Source organism: Lepisma saccharinum, chromosome 8, assembly GCF_977018435.1.
Source record: "Lepisma saccharinum chromosome 8, izLepSacc3.1, whole genome shotgun sequence".
Lineage (NCBI taxonomy): Eukaryota > Metazoa > Arthropoda > Insecta > Zygentoma > Lepismatidae > Lepisma > Lepisma saccharinum.
Genome location: NC_139236.1, coordinates 83990955 through 84009399, shown reverse-complemented (window position 1 = coordinate 84009399; position 18445 = coordinate 83990955). Strand labels below are relative to the sequence as shown.

Genomic DNA, 18445 nt, shown 5'->3' with positions numbered 1-18445 from the left:
CCAACTTCTAGATCCTCATAATAACACACCAACATCCAGCACACATCATTCTCCTACCTCCCGTTGCACCGTTCTAACTCTCGTCGCAAACGCCGACAGTTCGAAACACTGCACACCAACAAAACACAATCACGACGCGTCATGATAGTCACGACGGTGTACGAAGGTGATGGTGTACGGAGGTGTACGAATGCGATGGTGTAGGAAGATGTATGCGCCAAACGCTATCACCGTCGGAGAATTAATTTTCAACGAACAACATGAATTTCAGCTCTGAAACATTCCCACATCACACAAAACACCTTCCCGATGTTCGACAATGCTACAGGAACGTATTACGGTAAGTAGTTTCTTCTGTAAAAATAAATAAATGTGTCCGAAGGATAGTAAATTAGTACCAAATATATATATGCCCTGAGATTTTGCTAGTTAAATAATGTATAAAGACCACCATTTTCTTACCCCATGTTTGTTTACTTTCTGATCCTAAGTTCGTTGATGGTGACCCCCCTAACACCCACGAGAAAATAGAAAATTTTGAGTGCGTTGGGAAGATTGTTTCATATGAAAGCTTGCTGATGATGCCCTAACCAACTGACATGCATTACATGCAATTATAATAAAGTCTACGTTGTTAGACAAGCCCCTTATCATGCAGGTGCAGCTGTCGCACTCATTGTAGACGTGCAACAACAGAGGGAACTGCATATTTAACAAGGTATGTATGTAAATGAATTTTACCATCTAGTTAGGCTGGGAATTTTAGGTGTGCCGGTGATAGTAATTTTCGCTAGTTTTCTTTAATTTGCACGTGTAACGAAATTTGCGTTGAAGCAAGTAACAAAAGTGATGTATCATCAGTGCTTTTTTTCTGGAGGTACGCAACAGTGGCACCTTTTTAGAATAGAATAGAATAGTATTTTTATGAGAATGAAACTAATAACATTATTTTAAGGAAAGAAATATGTGTTTAACTTTATGGACGCAAGATCACTTATGAACATACCATAATATTTGGAGTAGTTCTTACAATGAACATAACAATAACAGAACAACTTGAAGAGTACAGAACTTTTCTACTCAGAAAAAACACTGGGTTTCGATTTCCCTCCTGTCCATGCTGTGCCGAATGTACACCTGCAGTACTAAAGTAACAAAAAAATTCGAAATAATTTCATTTATAAGAAAAATACTTACGAATTATTTAATTAGAAATAGCATGAACAAAATTTCACAGCAATTTACTACTTCCTCCAGCGCGCACAGCAGTGCTGCCAGGTTAGTTTTGTGTAAATCCTTATTCCTCCTTATAAAATTTCACAAAATGATGTTATACCACATGGATGTGCGGGATAGAATTTTTTGGCCGGGACGGGAAATTCTTTTAATCCCGACATTCGGGACGGGAAAAAATCGCCATTTCCTGACAAAGTCGGGAAATGTTCGAAATTTCCCGAAGCTCTGAAAATCTCGAATGGACATTTCCACTCAATTTTTTTAAAAGCAATTATATAAACTACACCCTGAGAAAATGACCCCTGCAATTTTTCGCGTTTCTTTGCGTCCAGTTTAATGGGAAAACCAGACTTCCAAAGTTGCGAGGCTAGCCTTGCGCTGGAAAACACGCCCCGCCATGTTAGTACGTCACTACTCTGAGATAACTCGTTTGTCGTCTGCTTCGAGCGTCCAGTTTACTGCGGGTAGCCCACGGTGAGCGAACATGTGAAGCAGTTTTACAAATCTGTACAGATTTAAATAATGGAAGAAGGAGCGATAGTGGAAAGGAAAGCTATGCTTTGTAATGGTCATTCTTTCATGAAATATTCCTGCTGCTCACGTGCAAGATAAATGAAAGGGTTCTGCTGCGTGCGTCTTCTCAGGTCATGCGAAAAATATTGCTTGTAAAATTGGTTGCTGACCAAACTTTCAAAAATATATATATATTTTAAACTTATATTTATCGAAATTTACCGTAACCTATGTAGTGCAAAATAAGAATTTTCACATTCTTCACTTTATTTATAAAGCCTATTTTACTTTATTTTCCATAAAGCAATTTCAGTTTGCGTTTCATTTCTGTTGCGCAAGTTATGATCAAATATTTTTGGGCAATTAAGACAAAATACACTGAGAAGATTACATCAGTTGCACTGTACATGTTAATACTTAGTAATTATTACAAGGAAATAATGTGTATAACCAAGGGCGTATTTAAGGGGGGCTTCAACGGGTCCACCCCCTTTGGTTCAGTAAAATTACCAGAGTTATTTTATTCTCTTAAATTAGGGACATAGGACGGGATACGGATGGGAAGGAAATTACGTAATTCAACACACCAGATGGGACTGCAGACCAAATGTCTGCAATTTCCTGATAGTTTCGTAATTTCTGCAATAAGAAACTGCATTGAGACTGTGAAATTAGTTATTTTTCCCCCTCGAGTCATCTTAAAGATATTTGGTTTTCTGAAACGCAGTGACACAAGATGAACAGAAAAGTATCAATACTAGCGTGACTTCGTGACTACATACACACAACTTTGTCGGGTGCCGGCACCCCTGCTCCCCAACAAGCTTCCGGCCAGCAGTGTTCTGGATTTTCACTTACGAAATAAAGCAAACCTAATCATACCAAAAGTTGATCCACCCCCCCCCCCACACACACACGGTGAACTATATATACGCCCATGTGTATAACAATATTCAATACTGAAATGGTACGATATATTTTGAATTTTGTACTGCGAAAGAAGCCGCCTCACCCCGAACGCATTAATTGGTTGGTTCACAACTTCACCATTAAAGATCCTATCGAGACGAGACATGGCAGCCTTGGTCTCGTTCTCGTTGAGAGTTGTAAATGTCTGTCTCGTGTTTATTTGTAAATGTCTCATTGACAGTCTCGTCTCTATTTATAAACATCCGTCTCGGTTTTGGAGGGCAATTCTCGTTTTCGTCTCAAGTCTCGAAAAATATAGAATTAACAACGTATGCAAAGGCTTATCATTATAAATACAAAAAAAAAGAACTTTCTTAATATACATTTTTTTGACACCTCGTTTCGACGCTACGAGCCCTCGAAAACTGAATATTATCCTGCTTATATATGCAAACCAAACCACAGATTCAGAATTACCAGGAATGAACTGGCGTTGTAATTATTATACACAAAATTCATGATTTATCTGAGGAAGTCGCATGTTCCAGGTTTGACTCTCGACCTGGGCATATCTGTTTCATTGTGAGTGACATTTCATTGAACTGGAAATTGTTACATGGGAGGATGTTTGCTCGAGACTTTGGGGACAGCTAGGAGGATGCTTCTATTGTTAATGTTAGTGTTGCTCACAAGACGAGACATTTTCCGTCTCGTCTCATAAAAGGAGATGGGACAAGTGAATGTTTTCGAAATAAGATGGGACAGAAGAAAAAGTTCATCTCGTATCGTGGCAGGTTGGGTGATACTTAGATTGTGCTTGTTGTTGGTGGTGGTAGTGTGTGGGGGGGGGGGAGGGGTGTCCTCCTGCACCCCGACTTCGAATACTGCTTGTAGTCATTCATCTTACCTCGTGTCTGTGGAGAGGACGTTTTCAAATCCGTGACGTAGAAGGTGAATTTCAGCGGTGTTTGAAGGTGTGTTTCTCGAGAACCAAAACAAATATCGCCGAGATATTTTGCACATCTCATGTTTGTGTCATTATCTGTAAAATGAATGGATTTAAAACGTTTTTCATGTCAAAGTTGAAATGTCCATTCTACACGTCATTTTCAACTTAAGTGATTGCTTTTGGATTTTTGTAATAAAAACAAACAATTTCCGATAAGTTCCAGACACTTGCAATGCAGAAAACGGCCAGAATTAACAACTTTTTAAAATGATCATTCGGTATTTCCCGACTGCTCGGGATCCAGAAAAGTCGGGAAGTTATTTCCCTAAGTCGGGATCGGGAGGGGAAATTTTTTTCCCGATACCGGTCCCAACTTTTCGGGATCCCGCACACCCCTACCACACACCGTCAATCACAAACATTCGAAACACAAAAACGATATCTTCTGAAGCTCAAACCTGTATTAAGCCCCTATCACACGGAACTTGATTTCTAGTTGGAATGCTCTAGTTGACGCTGGACTGGCTACCCATTTGCTAGTTTTCGCCTCACACGGTACTTGTTATACCGTACTTGTCGATAGTCTTTCGTTCCCATAATGGCGGCCGCGCGAGATGTAAACAACGTATCACTTCACACTTTTAAAATACGATAACTATCCAACCGAGAGGAATATCGCATCGCATTAAATGGTTTTAGGTAGAGAAGAACGGCGCTGATAAAATACATACTTTACAACTTTTACTATACACGTATGGAAGAATATTTTAGCTTTTTCAATTGTAAACATGCCTTTCGTGTTGTATGCACTCGGAAGCCACAGACAAAAAAAGGCTACTTTACAAACTCACAGAATATCTTCACATGGCCAAACTTTGCTCTGATTGGCTGTTCCACAGAATCTAGTCGAAGAAGTTAGTAGCAATTAGAACATGTCCTATTCCTCAAAACCAGTCAAGCAGTCAGCCAGGCGGCCATGATTACTAGCCAGAAAGTCAGTTCATCGCCAACTAGGGCATTCCAACTAGAAATCCAGTTCCGTGTGATAGGGGCTTTAGGCAAGGTTGAAGTTATTTCGGCGATTAAGTGAGCAACGCTCGCCGAGCAACGCTTTTTAAGCAGTCAAGTGGCTGAGCGATCGCGTTGCTCGCTGAGCGCTCAGATACTTGACGCGCCCCAGAGCTTGAAGTCGAAAATGTTAATGGACATTTCCACTCAATTTTTTTTACAACAATTTTAAAAACTACACCCTGGAAAAATGACCCCTGCAAGTTCTCCCGTTTCTCTGCGTCCAGTTTAAGGCAGAAACGAGACTTCCAAAGTTGCGAGGCTAGCGTTGCGCTGAAAACACGCCGCCGCCATGTTACTACGTCACTCCTTAGGGAGAGCTCGTTTGTCGTCTGTTTCGAGCGTCCAGTTACGGATGGGTAGACCACGGTGAGCGAACACGTGCAGCAGTTTTACAAATCTGTACCGATTTAAATAATGGAAGAAGGAGCGATAGGAGAAAGGAAAGCTATGTTTTGTAATGATCATTCTTCTATGAAATATCCGTGCTGCTCACGTGCAAGATAAATGAAAGGGTTCAGCTGCGTGTGTGTTCTCAGGCCATGCGAAAAATATTGCTTATAAAATTGGTTGCTGACCAGACACTCAAAATTGTATTGTTTAAACTTATATTTATCGATATTTACCGTAACCTATGTAGTGCAAAATAGGAATTTTTACATTCTTCACTTTATTTATAATGCCTATTTAACTTTCTTTTCCATAAAGCAATTTCAGTTTGTGTTCCATTTCTGTTGTGCAAATTATGATCAAATATTTTTGTGCAGATAAGAGAAAATACACTGAGAAGATTACATCAGTTGTACTGTACATATTAATACTTAGTTTATGTATAATTATTACAAGGAAATAATGTGTATAACCATGGGCGTATTTAAGGGGGATCCAACGCCCCCCCCTTTTTTGGTTCACTAAAATTACCAGTTTCCTTGTTCTATCCGCTTGTTCATAAAAAATTCCTTCGGACTTATTTCATTCTCTTAAATTAGATACATATACGACGGGATACGGATGTGAAGGATGTGGGACTGCAGACCAATATCTGCAATTTCCTGATAGTTTCGGAATTTCTGCGATAAGAAACTGCATTGAGACTGTCAAATCAGTTATTTTTCCCCCCCGAGTCATCTTACAGATATTTGGTTTTTAAAAACGCAGTGACACAAGGTGAACAGAAAAGTATCAATACTAGCGTGACTTCGTGACTACATACACACAACTTTGTCGGGTCCAGCACCCCCTGCTCCCCAACAAGCTTCCGGCCAGCAGTGTCCTGGATTTTCACTTACAAAATAAAGCAACCCTAATCATACCAAAAGTTGATCCATCCCCCCCCCCCCACGTGAACTATATATACACGCCCATGTTTATAACAATATTCCATACTGATATGGTACGATATATTTTGAATTTTGTACTGCAAAATAAGACGCCTCATCTCGTTATCCCGAACGCATTAATTGGTTGGTTCACAACTTCACCACTAAGGATCCTATCGAGACGAGACATGGCAGCCTTGGTCTCGTTCTCGTTGAGAGTTGTAAATGTCTGTCTCGTGTTTATTTGTAAATGTCTCATTGACAGTCTCGTCTCAATTTATAAACATCCGTCTCGGTTTCGGAGGGCAATTCTCGTTCTCGTCTCAAGTCTAAAAAAATATAGAATTAACAACGTATGCAAAGGCTTATCATTATAAATACAAAAAAAACAACCTTTCTTAACATTTTTTTTATTTTTTATTTTTGATCCCTAGTTTCGACGGTACAGCCCTCGAAAACTAAATATTATCCTGCTTATATATGCAAACCAAACTGCAGAATCAGAATTACCAGGAATGAACTGGCGTTGTAATTATTATACACAAAATTCATGATTTATCGAGGAAGTCGCATGTTCCAGCTTTGATTCTAGACCTGGGTATGACTGTTTCCTTGTGAGTGACATTTCATTGAACTGGACATTGTTACATGGGAGGATGTTTGCTCGAGACTTTGGGGACAGCTAGGGGGATGCTTCTATTGTTAATGTTAGTTGTGCTCATGTTCCGTCTCGTCTCATAAAAGGAGATGGGACAAGTGAATGTTTTCGAAATGAGATGGGACAGAAGAAAAAGTTCGTCTCTTATCATGGCAGGTTGGGTGATACTTAGATTGTGCAGTTGGTGGTAGTGTGTGTGTGGGGGGGGGGGTGTACTCCTGCACCCCGACTTCGAATACTGCTTGTAGTTATACTCATCTTCATTGTAGCGATTAGCCAAAAGTGGGAAGAAATGTGATGTTAGATATGATACATAATAAATGAATCATGCGTTCTCATCGTTGCGGTTAAACAAAGTGAACGGGAAAGCGACGTAAAAGTAGGCTAAATACAAAAATTTGCAATATATATATATATTAACTGAAGAAAATTGTCATTTATTGCAGGAAATTTAAAAACTCACCGTACCTTTTTATGCCGTATCACCTCTTATATTGCAGAAATTGGCGTGTAAACCAGTGTGTTCTAAATGTATTATCTTAAAATTTGTGAAGAAAATATTATGACGAAAATAATTCTAATTCCAGAAAAGGCATTCCTATAACATTAAGTTCTTGCCAGTCAGAACCAACCTATGTATTCGCAATGAACAAGGCTGTTCACGTGTTCAGCGATTGACTGTTACAAGGTTTGCTTTGTCACCCTAATGAGAAAACCCTCTACCGAGTGGCTGAATTATAGTAAATACTACTATACTGCTAGGGCATAATTCATCTCCAAGAAATAGAGCACAGATTTTTGCACTGGAAGTTGTAAGATACTTGTTTTACACAGTAACAAGTGAATATGCTGTCGCTTCCGCGGCTCATGCTAAGTTGACGGGACGAGCAGAAGCCCCGCCTGCTTGGATTTCTAAGTGATGACGTCAGAGGACCTCCTGTCTGTGGAGAGGACGTTTTCAAATCCGTGACGTAGTAGGTGAATTTCAGCGGTGTTTGAAGGCGTGTTTCTCGAGAACCGAAACAAATATCGCCGAGATATTTTGCACATCTCATGTTTGTGTCATTATCTGTAAAATGAATGGATTTAAAACGTTTTTCATGTCAAAGTGGAAATGTCCATTGAGGGCAGGCCCGTAGCTAGAGGGTGGCAGGGGGGGGGGCAACTGCCCCCCACCCCTGTGAAATATACAGAACACATTCCTACCTAAAATTCTCAATAATCTTTACAATTATATCATGTGTTACTCTAGCAACATAACAAAGACACTTATTGATTTTGTGATTTATTATGGTGTATGGGATTCCGTATAATGTCGTATCATGGTTTGGGGGAAGGGGAATTCCCTTCCAGATTCAGACTTCGGAAAATGATTTCGCAATTTTCAGTATCTAGAACAGTTGTGACATTTTGAGTAATTTTGTATTAAAAGTGCCTAAAGGTGTCGGATGTTTTTCTTGGATGTGTTGCTATGAACTTGGAACTGCTTAAATTTTTGTTTCATGTGCTAGAGAGAGGGAGTGGATATTTGATTTTTGTTACTTATCGTTGATTTTCTGCCACTTCTAGCTAATCGCAACAATGAGTGATGACGTGAAATTGATGAAGAGACACTCATAAGCAGTGCCGCAACCACAGGGGGCATTGTACCCCACCCCCTACCTTGGACGGAAGTCCATTCTAGGGGAAGCAAACACTGAAGTAAAAAAACAAGACTAGGAGAATCTAAGGATAGTAGGACAATTGGATACTCATGATGGAATTAGTTTTTACGTGTTCCTTCCATTTTTCTTCCAGACGGCCAAGGTCACTTGCAAGGGGCACAGAGGGGCAATTGTCCCCCGCCCATTTCAAATTTTATACAAATAAAAATACATTTCGTAAAATTTCCTTGCTCGCTTCGCTCGCAATGTCTGCTATCCTTGTAGTCCAAGTTCAGAGCCATAGCTATGGGGTGGCGGGAGTCGGCCCTGGGAGCCAAACAATCTATAGTATAAAAAAAAATGTTAAAAAGAATGCCATGGCGCCCCGTAAAGTTGTTTGCGCCCTATTAAGACAATTTCTTTCTATGAAACTTAATATGAAATATTAATGATGACACTGTAATCCAAGAAGTCATTGATCAATCAAGGGATTCCTATTTGTTTGTCAGGTGTCAAAAAACATGTATTTCAACTATAATATAATGCAATTCACACAATATTTTGCAAAATGGTTAACGTAACCAGTAGGCAAACATTGTCTGTAGTGATGCAAGAGTCTCCCCTCAATTGTCCTGACGATGCTGGGTCAAAACAGAAATTTTGGGAGTTCTCGCCAAGACTGGGACCGCTCGCATCAAAGCTAGAGTTATAACCACTACGCTACGCGTGACCCCTCTTCACAGTGTTAGGTAACCTTAAATTTAAGTTGCTTTTTTTTTATAAATCTAAAGGACCTTTCTTCTAATTTCATCTAACCACCATTCGTCATCACGATCAGCCCAATAATAGAAAAGTGCAACTTTTTTTCATTGTGTTGTCCATTTGGTTAATTGTTTTAGGAGGATTTAGTGCCTACAATACAAATCCACACCCCTCATTAAGGGGACCGCGAGAATGGGGACAAGTAGCGTACATCAAGAAGGTGAGCATGGTGGCAAGAAAGGGGTTGGCATGGATGAGGCTGGGGGGATGGAGACACAATTCAGTAAAAAAAAAAAAAAAAAAAAAAAAAAATGAGAAAGGGAGATATAAATGCCTATTATGCAATGGTGATGATGGGCCAGAACATTTATTCTTATGTCAGGACACGCGCGTTCTGAAGGAGGAGAAGCTACGCAACATAAGCTTGGAAAGTCTGTTCGAATCAATTGTAGTGCAAAGGAGCATGAAACTATTGGAAAAGTGGGGGTATATTTACAAACAGTTAGGGGAAAAGAAGTGTTGCACAGAGACGGGATAAGGAAGAGGAATAAGTGTTAGTTTAAGTGAGAACAGTTAAAACGACCAGAACTGCTATTTAACACCTATACGGAATGTAATGGAAAGTGTAGTCTGTAAGGAAAATCATAGTTGTGTAATACGAATAGATGTAGTGCGCACAGCCGATGGCTCGCACATGAGACGAGCAATAAATACTTACTTACTTTCCTTCTAAACAAGAGCGGTACGTGCTTTGCACCAAAGTCCATCGACCGCTAGTTTCCCTCGCTCCGAAGCAGGCGGCAAAGACATGTCAACAAACCTTTCTTTCATTCCTTGCACTAATGGGGTGGAGTATCAGACACTCGGAAGACAGTTTCATCTTGCCGTCAGAGAACCCCTGCTGAGGTTGTAAACACGGAGGCTTGAAAATAACCCAGCGGACTTTCAAAACCTTATTTTCATATTTTCTCAATTTAGCAACATCGTAAATTCCAAGAGCGCGGAGCGGCACACCCTCAAATTTGTTATCCCTCAGCTTCAAGAGTAGACAAATGACCATTTTATGACGCCTGTCCTCTGTCGAGCAATACTATACGACAGGAAATCAAGGAAAGCTGGATTCACAAATGCATCGCTGTTCCTTGTCGGCAACCTTTTACTGGTGGCTTCACAAGAGTGAACACACAGTTGTCCGTTACGAGAAATTCAACTTTGTTATAGCGAAATTTTTCTTTTCACAGCAATTATGTTTGTCTTCCCTTGTTGCGGCCCTGGAACTTTTGTTGGTAAGAACAGCGAGACAATCCAGATGTGAATTACCGTGCACGTGCATAGTAGATTTTGAGAACGGTCTTGGCGCGTTTCTCATTTGAACATAAACCCTTTACAGTGTCGTGTCGTTTGGGATCCGACGATATGTCTAAGCGATCGCAAAGTTCAATTTTTTTTTTTTTTTTTTTTTTTTTTTTTTTTTTTTTTTTTTTTTTTGCAAAAAGTCGCGTAGTGACTCTCGCGAGAATTGTGAAAATTCAACGCCATCGGAGAGTGCTTCGTGTGGTGACGTTATTGCGAACATTCTTCCCGGTAACGATTTCGCATCCCCATGTGAACTATCAAGTGATGCTGAACCTACATCTACATCGCTAAATAATGTCGAAGTGCTTCGTGAATCGCCTGGAAATGATAAATGTGTTGCTTTTGTTCAGGAATCATCTACATCTCCACGTTCTAATGAACCACACGCTTATGACATTGGACTTTACGTAGGAAGAAACTTGACCAATGAAAAAAAGTTGGACGTCTTGAACAATGTCTGGGAACCAGATCCAGGATTTGTGTTTCCACCAAAAGGAAAGCGAAATTTGCGATTTCAGTTTAAGTGGCTTTATCGCTGGAAGTGGCTTGCATATTCCGAATTTAAGGGAGGAAGCTTTTGTAAATTTTGCGCCCTCTTTGCTCCAAGTGATGGTGCTGGATCAGGTAAGCAGCCCTTAGGTCAACTGTGTAGTGTGAAGTTTGAAAATTGGAAGGACGCCGTCGAGCGGTTTTCAGAACATGAAAAGTGTCTTTATCAGAAGGAAAGTTTGGAGGTTGCAAGTACTTTGGGCGATATCTCGTGTGGTAAGAAACAGTTTATCGATGTTTCAATACATACTGCAGCTATGGATAAAAAACTTGAAAACAGGGAAAAAGTTGTTCCTATAATTGAAACTGTTCTGTTCCGCGGCAAACAGTGTCTCGCACTGCGAGGCCACAGGGATTCTCTGCGAATAGAAGTTGATCAAGAACCAGAAGAGAATGACGGCAACTTCAGGGCACTTCTTTGCTTTCGAAGTAAGACTGATTAAAAAGTACATTGACTAGTAATGCCGGAAATGCGCAATATATAAGTCCTAGAATACAGAACGAAATAATTGAAGAGTGCAACGACCTGATTGTTCGAGATCTTGTTAACGAACTTAATTCCTCCAGCTTCTTCTCTATCCTTGCCGATGAGACGTCAGATATAGCAGGCATAGAACATTTATCACTGTGCGTTCGTTATGTTGTCACAAAAAAATTCGTTGTGAGAGAAAACTTTTTACAATTCATACCATTGTATGATGTGACCGGAAAGGGAATCGCAAAGGCTATGTTGGACAAGTTGCGTTCATTAAATATAGACTTATATAAAATTCGTGGACAAGGATATGACGGAGCTGCGTCAATGTCAGGAAAACTGAACGGAGTCCAGGCACATGTAAAGGAAATAATTCCAACTCCCTTGTATGTTCACTGCTCTGCTCACAGTCTCAACTTAGCTGTATCCGGTGCTTGTGAAGTTGCTGCTATTAGAAACTGCATGGGCACAAACAATATCGAGACTGTATGAATTTCTTAATAGACCTAAAAGGCAACATGTTTTAAAATCGGCGATAAATTAATTGGAAACTACAACTTCACGGCGTGAAAATTAATGAAACTCTGTGCAACGCGTTGGTTGGAAAGGTATGACTCCGTGGCCGTGGTGGTGGAATCGTATGACCCTATTATTGCAACACTCCAAAACATATCAGAATGGAAAGACAAAGACTCGTCGACACAGGTAATTTCAATTTTATGTGCTCTGAGTGATTGTCAATTTGTGATATCTCTGTTTTGTATTCTAAAGCTGTTTTCTTTAAGTCTGCCTTTGTGTAAATTCCTGCAGAATTCGACCATTGATCTATTGGAAGCCGTAAACCTCGCTGAAGATATTAACAATGAAATGAAATCCTTGCGCGAAAATGTCAATGAAGAATTTCTAAAAATCTTCACTTGTGCTTCCGAAGTCTTAGATTGGTTGGGGTCCTCCATTCAAATCCCCCGCATGGCAGCACGACAGAGAAACAGTGTGAACTTGGACTTACCATCTGCGACGCCAGAAATTTACTTTCGCGTCTCTACTTTTATCCCATTTCTGGATGCCTTTATGTCCCAATTGGATTCTCGTTTCTTGAAACATAAGGACATTTTAAAGAGTTTTCAGTGTATTTTACCTAGCACCCCAGTCCCTCTGCCTTCTCAAGTTGCTGCTATCACTTCGCTCACGGAGTTCTATGCCAGCGACGTACGAAGCGATTGCCAAGAAGACCTGAACACTGAATTAAAATTACGGTACAGAAAAATTGCACGTCATGAGAAGGTAGACAAACAAAAACTGCTAAAATTGGATTAGTCATTTGCAATCCAAACATAATGCCAAATATATTTGCATTGCTAGAAATATTGGCTGTGCTGCCCGTGTCCACGTGCACAAACGAACGATCTTTCTCAACATTGCGCGGCTTAAAAACATATTTGCGCAATTCTACAGGAAATACACGATTAAATGGATTGGCACTCCTGTACATACATAAGAAGCACACCCCAACTGCAGAAGATGTGTTGAATGAACTAATGAAAAAAAGTCGTCGTTTGGACATTGTGCTGTGATTACCAATGTGTAGGGACAAATACGTACATATTATTTGATTTACAGTATTTATTAGTTTAAACTTACTTTTGAACGCAAAAATAAACTCAGTGAAATTGACCTACATGTATATAGTGAGTTTGAATTCTACATCGTGCCTCTTTATCCTCCTGCTGGGTGAGTTGCATACTTTGATTCTTTAAATTTGTTTTAATATATTTGCTTGTTCTCATGGATTTTCTTCACTTTTAAAATGTTTTACTTATCATATACAAATAACCGTTGACTAGACCGTTGTTAAAAATCGAATGACTAGAAGATAATTTCGTTCTCTTGCTTTCATAAGTATATTTATGTAGATCCCTACTACTTAATAGTAGTAGTAGTGATGTTAGAAGTAACAGCAGCAGCATTAGCAGTAATATTAGTATTAAGTAAACTATAATAAAACACTGGTAATATGAATTTGGCTTAACAGTTTTAGAAATAACCCCCCCCCCTTGATGAAATCCTGCGTACGCTACTGACCATATATCCAAAAAAGTCTCAAAATTCGGCAACTCAAAAGAGCCTTTCTGCCCACTCTGTCCTTGAACAATGCCAGCACAAAGGAACATCGAAGAGATTCAGCAAAACCTCACTGGAGGGCAGCACCAATCAGTCATAACAGCTTAGCAGGCATACACAATTGTGAGGGTGGGCAGGGAAAGTCATTCTTTTACAGTTTTGAAGAAAATATTGCAAGGGAAAATGAGCTTCACAATTGTGAGGGTATCTGCTGAAAGGGTTAAATCATTTTCCCTTACTTGTTTATCACTGTCATATAAATTAATAAATAAATTAATAAATATCACATCCAGAAGTGTACATTGATATTTTATATTTAAGAAATCGACTAACGAGATCTATCAAACAGTTGCCGTGGTGTGATTTATTGTCTGTGATGATGTGAAACGCCTGGTTTACAACTTGACACAAGAAGAAATTTTCGTAAAAAATATTCAAGATTGTCCATTCACAACGTGTCCATTTCGGTTGATTGTCAAGCTCTATTGTTATAGAATTGTAATCATTTATATGAATATAGTGTTATTTCACAATATAGATCTCGTTGCTTTATAGACTTGTTTTATTTACGTGTACATTTGAAAAATCACCATGTTTTTTATTAATCCAATGATAAATTTGTGGCCATAATCGCTTGTCAGTACTAATTTAAGTAATGTACATTATGTAAATTATGTACATTATTATTGTAGTCGGTAGGGTGTCTGACTGTCACTGTCTGACTGTCTGACCCTGGTTCGATTCCCGGTGTTTAGTGTTGCCCACGAGACGAGACGAGACGAGACTTTGGTCTGTCCCGTCCCGTCTCGTGAAAATGCTGTCTCGTCTCGTGTCTCGTCTCGAAAATATTCGTTTGTCCCGTCTCGTGTCCCGTCTCGAAGGGTTCTGTCTCGTCTCGTCTCGTCCCGTCTCGTTTTGTCCCGTCTCGTCTCGTAAAAGTGATCCGGAATATCATGCCAACAAAAGTCAAAAGTAGCAGAAACACGAAATATTTTTCCGGAAAGTGGGATAATGCTCCAAATATTTTACCCATTGCGTGGTGAGAATAAATAAGGTTCGTTAATCATGAGGACATCGCTCGACAGTTTCGGTGCCAATGAGAAACGAGAAAAAAGTCGTCTGCTGGGCAGCGAGGAGCGAATGGAAGCCAGAAGAGAGGAGCTTACGTAGACGTTGTTGCCACGTTGCGTATTTTAATTTGCTGCCTGGCTTTGGCTTTCCCCAGCACGGAGTTCTGGCGGTCTTCAGCAGCAACACCGCTTGGTTTATGCTAGAAAAACCAGCGATCAGCTACCGCGGGAAGCCGGACAGGTTGAAACAAACACGGTATAAGTGAGTGCTCTTTTTCATTACTGCTATACCTTTTGGAAGTCTTGAAATGTTTTCCAATAGACCTTCTTTCTTTCTGAATGTCGAACTTCCGTGCACTATGAAAATGTACATTTTTTCTTTATATTCTAAGCTTGGCGCTGGGAGCAACAAAAAAGTTTTTAAATGTGTAGTACGAACACAAAAGACTATTTAAAATTTCAATATTTAGTATATTACAAATAGAAAGCATTTATTGTTCTTAATATTGTTAAACATCTTCTATGACATAAGTTTCAACAAGTATTTCTTTGTGATATCGTGCTGTTTCGTATGCTCAGCTTATGACACACATACTTCTTTGTTTTCCCTTTAGCCTCTAAGTCCGGTACCACCACCGCTTGATCTAATTTATCCTTCGGCAGGCACGCATCTAGAAATATATGCCGAGGGAGGGTGTCCGAGCCAAGTGTTTCAGAAAAAATGATAATAATAACATTAACGATAACAATTAAGCATATGTTTAAATTAATGCATTAATATAATTCATAGGTCTATTCACTTGAATATGTAAATTAATCAATTCTATTATTGTTATTGCATGACATGTTACAAAGATGGTAGAAGAATAGTAATATAACAGCACAAATATTAGCTAATATCTAGCTTACGTGTAGTTAAGATCGTCAAAATCTGCATAAAAACAGCTGTCCTGGCAAGAAAATTAATGTAAAAAAAGGTGATGAATTGAATATTTGCTGAATAACAAAAAAAGATGTTACATCCAGTTGACGAAAAATAAAGTTCCTGATTAATATTTTATGTTCATTATTATAAGTAGTAGCGTACATAAAACTTCATTGGTGCTGTCATTCAAAGCAGTATGATCCCAATAGAATCCTTGTTTTCTAGTAAGTTCGGCAGGAATATGTAACCCTCGATTATGCTAAACAAATATATTTTTTGTTTAGCTAGAGCAAGGCCCCAGGAGGATGCAAGAACCCTTTCCTGCAAAAGTGTATGTTTTACGAAGCGAAGAAATGTGACAAAACCACCACGTATGGAAGGCAAACCTGCATTAATTTTATATCGCACGTTTACAGAGCCGTGCCTCCTGAAGTTATAAAAATCCCAACTTCAATGATTCTTTTAGACATGCTATAGTTGAAAAAAATATGTTTAGATGCACCCAAAGTGCATCATTATCAGATTATGCATATAACGTGTTATTGGAATCAACATATTTGTGTAATTTGGGTGCCTCCCCGATGGCGTAGTAATAACGTCGATGTCTTGTAATGAAGGGTCCTCGCGTCGATACTCAATGGAGGCACAAAGTGGATCGGATCGCACTTTAAACTGTAGGTCGGTTCGCGATTTAGCCTATTTGCGAATCAAGTGGACTTAAAAAAACAACAAAAAAAAAACAAAAACAATATCAACCTTAAGAATATTAGAATAAACTAATTCACCCGCAGGTAAGTCAAATTTCACATATCCTTCTTCATCTTCGTTCATAGACTTCCTGCAATACTCTTGTGTTGCATCCCACCAGGTGCGAAAAATGTGAAGTTATTTTTTCCCCCTACTGCGTTATTTCTTTTCATAAGAGTAAGGCTAAATTCTCGTTTTATCTGAACTTTTAAAAAATGTGCAAAATACGTCTCTATCTTTAAACAACCACCCTTTCCCATGTATGTGTAAAATAATCCCACTCTGTCTCAGAAAACCTCTTCCTAAGATCAAATGAAGGAAACAACTCTCAAGTCTCAACAATTATAAATTTTTGCTTAAATTTCCTATCATTTATACAAACAGTAGCACATATCACGTCATTTGGTGCAACACTGTCAATAGCTAATGTTACTTTCCTCGTCCTAATAAATTTACTTCCAACCAGTGACGGCGCCAGGGAAATTTGACTGGGGGGGGGGGGGAGGCTGGCAACAAAATATTGTAAGAGGGCAGTCACATTAAAACGCCCGAAAACACTACACATATATATACTTATATAATAATAATTATTATTATTATTATATTCATGTATGGTGTTTTGTGTGTGTGTCTTTTATTTAGAGTGGACGTTTACTGCCTAAATTTACTTCTTGATTACGAGTTTATCTCCACATGATTCGTTTTAATAAAGACATTAATTCTTTTTTATTGGTAAGTTGCGTTGTCTCTAGTGGCCTATTTCAGTATTGAAAGACATTCATAATTTTATAATTCATCATCTTTCTTGAGATGAAACTACTGATATAAATATTTAAGTTATAAGATAATAATATAAATGATGAAAATAATGCTTCTAAGAGTTTAATTTTCTTGCAAAATAAACGTGACGTTGGAAGAAATGAATCTTCTTAAGTATTAGAAACAATGTGAGGCACTTAGTGAAGTGCAATTCTCTTGTAGGAGAATTCTACTCTATGTGCTTTGGAGAACACATTGCGCACCTTTGGTACGTCCAGGACTTGACATTTCTTCTCAATGGCAAGAACAGCCAAATGAGGCAGTTTGCTTCCAGCATCCTGTTTCGAGCAAGCCTTTTCAAAGATTTTAAGGACAACCATCTTCGTAACGCTGAAGAGTTTTGGGCAAAATTTGTGTTTCACCTTTCAGGGAAATGTTATCACAGGATAAAAAATCAGACAAAAGGTTACAGTTATCTCATAATTCAAGAAATATTCTGACCCTGGCAATACTTACTCTTACTCTACCACTCCAACGTAAGTCTGTGTTACCCAATTACAGGCACCTATGGAGTTCGTGGGAAGAAGTTCTTCGATTTTGATATGTACGAGAAAGAGCGAACCTGCATCTAATGATTGAAGAGTGGCAAATCCTAATAAGCGTTCTTTTACCTGCCCGCGATATGTTTGAATCGAATTTTAAGTGTAATTTGCATTTTAAGGTTCACGTTCAATACATTTCCAAATAATATCCCCTCATTAGCTTCAAGAGTATCGAAGAAATTCCCTTTGTTAAGGTTTCCTCAGACTCATCATCTCGAAATTCAAGTCCCTGAATAGTAAGAAACCGCGATGAATCCACAACAACTGACATGTAGTGTCGGTTTTTCTTCGATCACCTTTGGTCCCGGGTTCGATACCCAGTGGAGGCACTTTAAACTGTAGGTCCAGTCCCGATTAGCCTTACTGTGCATAAAGTGGACTTCAAACGCCAAATCAACCAACCAACCAAATCTTGAATCAACTTTGAATGCCTTTTAATAATTAGCGTTGTCACTAACGACCACGATTAGAATAATTTGCCCGTGCTACAGATGATGTCTTGTGGTCCTGAAAATATTCGTGATGTTTTAAAATCATTCACATTCAACACTTTTTCCCAGTTCTTAAGACTGGTTAAAACTTAGGTTAATCTCGGCTATTACAGGACATAAATGAATGAGAAATCACCTATGCCCAGGTCGGCGCTCGAATCTTGGACGAAGCAAAATAATATTTGTTAATCAAGTTGGTATTATAAGCAGGAAAGTGATATCATGCAGAATACACCACTTTGAAAAGGTGAAAATCGTCATACTCTTATAAATGAACTCTCTTATTATTCGAT

At 39.0% G+C, this 18445-nt stretch overlaps 1 protein-coding gene across 3 annotated transcripts in view; it reads right to left on the bottom strand.

Moving 5' to 3' along the window:
• Nucleotides 1–18445, bottom strand: part of Psf2 (DNA replication complex GINS protein PSF2-like protein) — a 54927-nt gene that overhangs the window by 20270 nt on the left and 16212 nt on the right. Inside the window, exon 1 of one of the 3 annotated variants that reach the window (XM_083127657.1) lies at nt 1198–1272. The exons of 1 other annotated variant lie outside the window; for it this stretch is intronic. The gene's annotated coding sequence lies outside the window, so the exon portion shown is untranslated. Of the gene's footprint in view, nt 1–477; nt 498–1197; nt 1273–18445 lie in introns of those variants that run through there. One more of the 3 variants, XM_083127660.1, reaches the window with a different exon arrangement.